Source organism: Vulpes vulpes, unplaced genomic scaffold (genome assembly GCF_048418805.1).
Source record: "Vulpes vulpes isolate BD-2025 unplaced genomic scaffold, VulVul3 Bu000000731, whole genome shotgun sequence".
Lineage (NCBI taxonomy): Eukaryota > Metazoa > Chordata > Mammalia > Carnivora > Canidae > Vulpes > Vulpes vulpes.
In genome coordinates, this window is record NW_027325685.1 from 263,228 (window position 1) to 270,621 (window position 7,394).

Consider the following 7,394-nt stretch of genomic DNA (forward strand, 5'->3'; position numbering starts at 1 on the left):
TCTGATAAGCAACTTCATTCAATAAATTTCATGTTTTACATGAAAAGAACTAAGTCTAAAAAATCAAATTAACAAAACAACACATGAAAAAATAGAAAAACTAAATTACTGCACATCTTTTATAGAAATTTGAATCCTATCTATAAACCTTCCACAAAGCAATTACAGGCTCTGAAGACTATACTGGTAACTTTTTCCTAATATTTGAGAATTGTATATCAATTTTGTATATTCTCTTCTAGGGAATAAATAAAAAGAGGTTAGTTTCCACCTCACTTTATGAGGCCAGGAAAAATTCAGGACTCACAAATCAAACTTGAAGAAGGACATTATAAAAAAATAATGGGTCAATATCTCCCATAAATTAGTCACAAAAATTATTAGCAAAATAATTAAAATTTAAATCTATACATATAGAATATTAATAAAAATAAATCAGGTCAGTTAATCCTATCAATAGAATAAATGAAAAAGTGCATGTTTCAATAGATGGAACTACAATTAACAAAAGTAGACCGCGCCTGCCGCCCGCCGCCCGCCAGCGCCTCTGGATCATGGACCCCTGCAAAGTGAGCGAGCTTCGGGCCTTCGTGAAAATGTGTAAGCAGGATCCGAGCGTTCTGCACACCGAGGAAATGCGTTTCCTGCGGGAGTGGGTGGAGAGCATGGGGGGTAAAATACCACCTGCTACTCATAAAACTAAATCAGAAGACAATATCAAGGAAGAAAAAACAGATAGTAAGAAGGCGGAGGAAAACATAAAGACAGACGAACCATCAAGTGAGGAAAGTGAGCTAGAAATTGACAATGAAGGTGTAATTGAACCAGATACTGATGCCCCTCAAGAAATGGGAGATGAAAATGTAGAGATAACCGAGTAAATGATGGATTAGGCAAATGATAAAAAAGTGGCTGCCATTGATGCCCTAAATGATGGTGAACTACAGAAAGCCATTGACTTGTTCACAGATGCCATCAAACTAAATCCTCGCTTAGCCATTTTGTATGCCAAGAGAGCCAGTGTCTTCATCAAATTACAGAAGCCAGGGATCCCTGGGTGGCGCAGTGGTTTGGCACCTGTCTTTGGCCCAGGGCGCGATCCTGGAGACCCGGGATCGAGTCCCACGTCGGGCTCCCGGTGCGTGGAGCCTGCTTCTCCCTCTGCCTGTGTCTCTGCCTCTCTCTCTCTCTGTGTGACTATCATAAATAAATAAAAATAAATAAAAATTAAAAAAAATTACAGAAGCCAAATGCTGCCATTCGAGACTGTGACAGAGCTATCGAAATAAATCCTGATGCAGTGCAGCCTTACAAGTGGGGAGGGAAAGCACATAGACTTCTGGGTCATTGGGAAGAAGCAGCACATGATCTTGCCCTTGCTTGTAAACTGGATTATGATGAAGATGCTAGTGCAATGCTGAAAGAAGTTCAACCCAGGGCCCAGAAAATTGCTGAACATCGGAGGAAGTATGAACGAAAACGTGAAGAGCGAGAGATCAAAGAAAGAATAGAAAGGGTTAAGAAGGCTCGGGAAGAACATGAAAGAGCCCAGAGGGAGGAAGAAGCCAGATGACAATCAGGAGCTCAGTATGGCTCTTTCCCAGGTGGCTTTCCAGGGGGAATGCCTAGTAATTTTCCTGGAGGAATGCCTGGAATGGCAGGGGGGATGCCTGGAATGGCAGGAATGCCTGGGCTCAATGAAATTCTTAGTGACCCAGAGGTTCTTGCAGCCATGCAGGATCCAGAAGTTATGGTGGCCTTCCAGGATGTAGCCCAGAACCCAGCAAATATGTCAAAATATCAGAGCAACCCAAAGGTTATGAATCTCATCAGTAAATTGTCAGCGAAATTTGGAGGTCAAGCATAATGCCCTTCTGACAAAGCCCTTGCTGAAAGAAAAGCAACTTCGATCACCTAATGGATGTCGCAATAATACAAACCAGTGTACCTCTGACCTTCTCAAGAAGAAAGCTGGGGTGCTGTGAAGAGAATCCCTACCCCTCTGCCCCACATGCAACTGAAACATTCTACAGTGGTTTGCCATTAGGGTATTCATTCAGATAATGTTTTCCTACTAGGAATTACAAACTTTAAACACTTTTTAAACCTTAAAAATATTTAAAAACATTAAAAGAGTGTATTAGTCCCTAAAAAAAAACAAAAAAACAAAAAACAAAAAAAACCAAAAAAAACAAAAAAAACAAAAAAACAAAAGTAAACCTTTGTTCATAAGATAAATTATAAAAATTTAGGAACGAAGTGATATCATTAATTTAATAAAGAGCATAGGTGTGAAACATTATACTTAGTTGGTAAACACTGAACATTATTACCCTGAGTTCATGAATAAGACTAGATGTTGAATGAAAGACTCCTAACTCTGGGAAACGAACTAGGGGTGGTGGAAGGGGAAGTGGGCGGGAGGTGGGGGTGACTGGGTGACGGGCACTGAGGGGGGCACTTGATGGGATGAGCACTGGGTGTTTTTCTATATGTTGGCAAATTGAACACCAATATAAAATAAATTTATTTAAAAAAAGACTAGATGTTGATTATCATTACCTCTATTCAAATTATGCTGAATGTTTGTTAAAGCAAGAAAAGAAAGCATAAAAATGAAAAAAATGGATATTTAATTACACTACAAATGCTATGATTTTGTAATGAAATAACCCAAGAGAACCTGCAATCTTTAAAAATTAATAAATCAATTTAGTAAAGTCATTGCACATATACATTTACCTTTCTGTATATCAAGAGCTAATAACTTAAAGCTTCCATTCATATAAACAACTAACAAAGATGAACTACAGCTCTACATTAAAACTATTAAAAAAATTGGTTGACATGCTACTACCCATATAAAACCCTAAGGATGTCACCAAAAAACTATTAGAACTGATGAATGAATTCAGTCACAGTCACATTCAATCAACCAATGAATGAAGGTCGCAGAATACAAAATCAATATACAGATATCCATTGCATTTCCATACACCAATAATGAAGCAGCAGAAAGAGAAATTAAGAAAACAATCCCATTTATAATTGCACCAAAAAGAATAAAATACTTAAGAATAAACTTAGCAAAATAGATGAAAGACCAGTAGTGTGAAAAGTGTAAAATGTTGATGAAAGAAACTGAAGATGACACAAAGAAATGGAAAAAAAATCCCATAGCTCATGGATCAGAAGAATAAGTAGTGTTAAAATGGCTATACTACCCTAAAGCAATCTACACATTTAAGGCAATCCTTATCGAAATGCCAGCAGCATTTTACACAGAAAGAGAACAGACAATCATAACCCTTGTATGTAACCACAAAAGACCCTGAATAGCCAAAGAACCTTGAAAAAAGAAAAGCAAACCTGGAGTCATCATGACTCCAGACTTCAAGTTATATTACAAAGCTATAGTGTTCAAAACAGTAAAGTACTGGCACAAAAAGTACAAATATAGATCAATGGAACAGATTAGAAAGCCCATAAATAAACCTCCAATTGTATGGATAATTTATCTTCACCAAAGCAGGAAAGAAACTCCAATGGGGAAAAATATCTTCAACAAATGGTGTTGGGATAATTGGGCAGCTACATGCCAAAGAATGAAAATGGACCACATTTGCACCATACACAAAAATAAACTCAAAATGGATTGAGGATCTAAAAGTGACACCAGAAACCATAAAAATCCTAAAAGACAGGATAGGCAATCATTTATCTGACATTGGCTGTAACAATATTTTTCTAGACATGTCTCCTAAGGAAGGGAAACAAAAGCAAAAATAAACTATTGGAACGACATCAAAATAAAAAGCTTCTGCACAGTGAAGGAAACAATTAACAAAACTAAAAAGCAATCTACTGAATGGGAGAAGATATTTCCAAATAATATATCTGATAAAAAGTTCATATCTAAAGTATATAATTTATACAACTCAACAACCCCAAAAGCAATAATCCAGTTAAAAATGGGCAGAAGAAAAAAAAATGGGCAGAAGACATGAACAGACATTTCCCCAAAGACCAGCTGGCCAACAGCGAAATGCAAATCAAAATGAAAATGAAGTATCACTTCACATCTGTCAGAATGGCTGAACTAAAAAACACGAGATATGAGTATTGGTGAGGATGTAGAGAAATAGGAACCTTCTTGCACTGTTGGTGGAAATGCAAACTGGTGCATCAACTCTGGAAGACAGTATGGAGGTTTCTCAAAAAGTTAAAAACAGGGGATCCCTGGGTGGCGCAGCGGTTTGGCGCCTGCCTTTGGCCCAGGGCGCGATCCTGGAGACCCGGGATCGAATCCCACGTCGGGCTCCCAGCATGGAGCCTGCCTCTCCCCCCTCCTGTGTCTCTGCCTCTCTCTCTCTCTCTCTCTCTCTCTCTCTCATAAGTAAATAAATAAATAAATAAAAATAAAATAAATAATAAAATAAAATAAAATAAAATAAAATAAAATAAAATAAAAAAGGGTTACCTTGACCAATTTATCTCTAGTCTTGTCCATTCAAGATAGAATTGTTAGATAAAAGAAACAAATTGGAACTTCAGATAAACAACTACCGAACAATAACAAATAATGTACCACGTAGGGCATGATTATACTAAAAATTTGTTATTGTTCTAAAAATCTAATTGAAGTGGTAACCTGTTTTTCATTGTTGTTGCTGTTGGTTTTGCTTATTTGGTTTCCTTCAGGCAATCCTAATTCAAGTATAATAGTACATTAGTGGTTCTGCAAATGTAGCATGTTTAAGAAGGACCTAGAGGGTTTGATAAAACACAGGATTGCTGAGACCCAACCTGAGTGTACTAAATGTAGGGAGAGCTTTGAGCATTTGCACTTCTATTAAGTTTCCAAGTGATGCTGATGCTAAGAAAACTTGGGATAAGATTGGATTCATGAGCGTTAACATCCCTTTAAACTTTTAATCTCCATTAATCCGTATTTTCTACCTGCAAAAAACAGTTTATTAAAGTCATTAAATCACCATTTAAGATTATTTCAATTCTTGATCTATAAATTTTTTTCTCAAAATATTTCATAATGAGACAGAATATTTTAAAGTAATTGTAATGACTCTTACTAAAAGAGTTCAGTTAATATTCTGTACACATTCTTGCTAATATTTTCTTCCACTTAGGCCCAGTATAATATTAAATATGCTTTATCAATAAATGCTGCGTTATCTGTAACTTTGACACAATCTTACTTTTTCTGCTTTCCTTTGAGAACAAACTCTCTAATGAACATTGGAGTTTTACACCTACTATAGTTCAAATAACTCCTGAAGAAACAAATAGCTTTGGTGATACAAGAGCCTTAAGCTACTTTGCCTTTTCAGTAAATTTGTATGTGGGAAATACCGGATCTCTATTGAAAAGCTTCTGTATTCCTTCCTGTTTCTCATCAAGTGTATAATTTGGTCTTATCCTAACCCCTTACTTCACAACCTTGGCTAGTATCTTCTACAAGTCTTAAACATGCCCATGAGAAATAGATCTTGTGCACTGTGGCTCCCTGTCAACTTCTAGCCCATGATCTTTTCTCCCTGTAAAAATATGTGAGTCACAAAAAGAAGCTGTAACTTTATCCAGAAGGTAAACACACTAATATGCTTATTTATTTTCAGTTAAAATTAGTATTTTTTAATTTGGAACTTCCTGCCTCCAGTGGCCATCACAGGTACAAGACATAGTCCATAATACATCAGTATTAGGACCTATATTCTCAAGCCTATGCAACAATTATGTTTACGAACTTTGTTTCTCTATTCAATATTTATATATGATTGATACTTAAAATTCCCTCCATGAATCCTCAGGTTTTTCTTGTTAATGTTTACCTGTTTGATTTTCAGTTCTCCTGACCCCCTCTTACAACACTTCCCAAATACATGTTTGTTCTTTTCCATGTGAATTTCCTCTCTAGTCATTTGTGAGCAGCAGCATCTGAACAGACTTCTCATCTATAACTAGTCCCCCTACCTTGCATGCTTTGCCTGGTTCCATACTTTTTCAAATTCCCTGGTGACAGTAAAGTACACACCCATGATACCAACTATCATTGTCCTAGGATTCATAATATGATAAGTATTATTTACATTACTAAAATAAACAGTTCTTTTCAGAAAATGTACTTCTACCAATCCCTAAATATAGCCATGGGTGTCCAATATGGGCTACTCACAGTTGATGGTTTGAATTCTAAGACTTTTAAGAACATTCATTCAAAACATTACTGTAGCATAATGTGGAGGCTGAGAAAAATTAAGGCCATTCCACCTCAAGTTTAGCATTAGCACAAGTACAGCCATCTTAGGCCCCTGTGAATAAGAGCTGAACTTTACAGAAAAAACTGCAGAATGTCCTCGGCAGAGAATCCCATACTAGAAAGACAACAGAGTTCAGAATTGCCCTCAGCAGAGAATCCTATATCAGAAAGCCCCATATTAGAATGAGAACAGAGCTCAATGCCCTTGAAAGCCCCATATCAGAATGTAAACAGAACTTGAGAAATTCCTCCACCCCTTCTGAAAATCCCCTAAACCAGCCCATAAAAAACCCAGCTGTAACCCACTTCAGGGTCCAAGTCCCTGCTCTGCTGTGTCAGGTACACTTGGACCCAAGCTCGAGCTTCCAAATAAACTCTCGTGTGCTTGCATCGGTGTTGGCTCCTTGGTGGTTTCTCAGATACATAATCTTGGGCACGACACATATAAATATATATGTGCGTATATACACATATAGACTATGTCTATGCATATATATGTATATGTATTTATATATAGTTTTATGGAGTATCTTTATAAGATATATGATTAAAATATGTGATAATTGATAATCTCATGTAAATGTTATGATTGTGGATAGATAATTGATCAGTGAGAGGTGTGAGTGCTTACATATCATTTCTCTGAAATTTCAGAGATTCATAAGCTACACCATGTAGGAGCTATGTTTCAAGAGCATTGAATACAAATAAACTATATAATATAATGATACACCTTATATAATATAATGCTTCTTCTAAAATAGCTTTTATTTCTGAGTAAGGAGTCTCAATAGTACAACCATCCCAGGATGTCAGTAAAAGAGAAAAAAAAATAGTAAAAATACTTTGTTGGGGATCAAGTGAGCTTCTAGAAATATGGGAAATGTAGTAATGATAAAAGTTTCTGAGAAGTTTCCTGCCCTATATAAACTAGAAAGCAGAGATCAAGAGGTCAGTCTCTTCTTATGAATAATCATACTATGGCAGGAAAAAAGAAAAAAAAAAGAAAAAGAAAAGAAATCTATCAATAAGAGCACCAGGAAATCCATGTTGTTTGTAGCCATTAACTGGATTGTTGAATGGAAATGATTTTCAATATTATCAAAGTTATAACAGT

The 7,394-nt window shown here is 36.3% G+C and overlaps 1 pseudogene; it reads left to right on the top strand.

Moving 5' to 3' along the window:
* The first annotated feature begins 520 nt into the window (after positions 1 to 520).
* LOC112921295 (hsc70-interacting protein-like) lies at positions 521 to 2,125 on the top strand (annotated as a pseudogene).
* Positions 2,126 to 7,394: the final 5,269 nt, after the last annotated feature.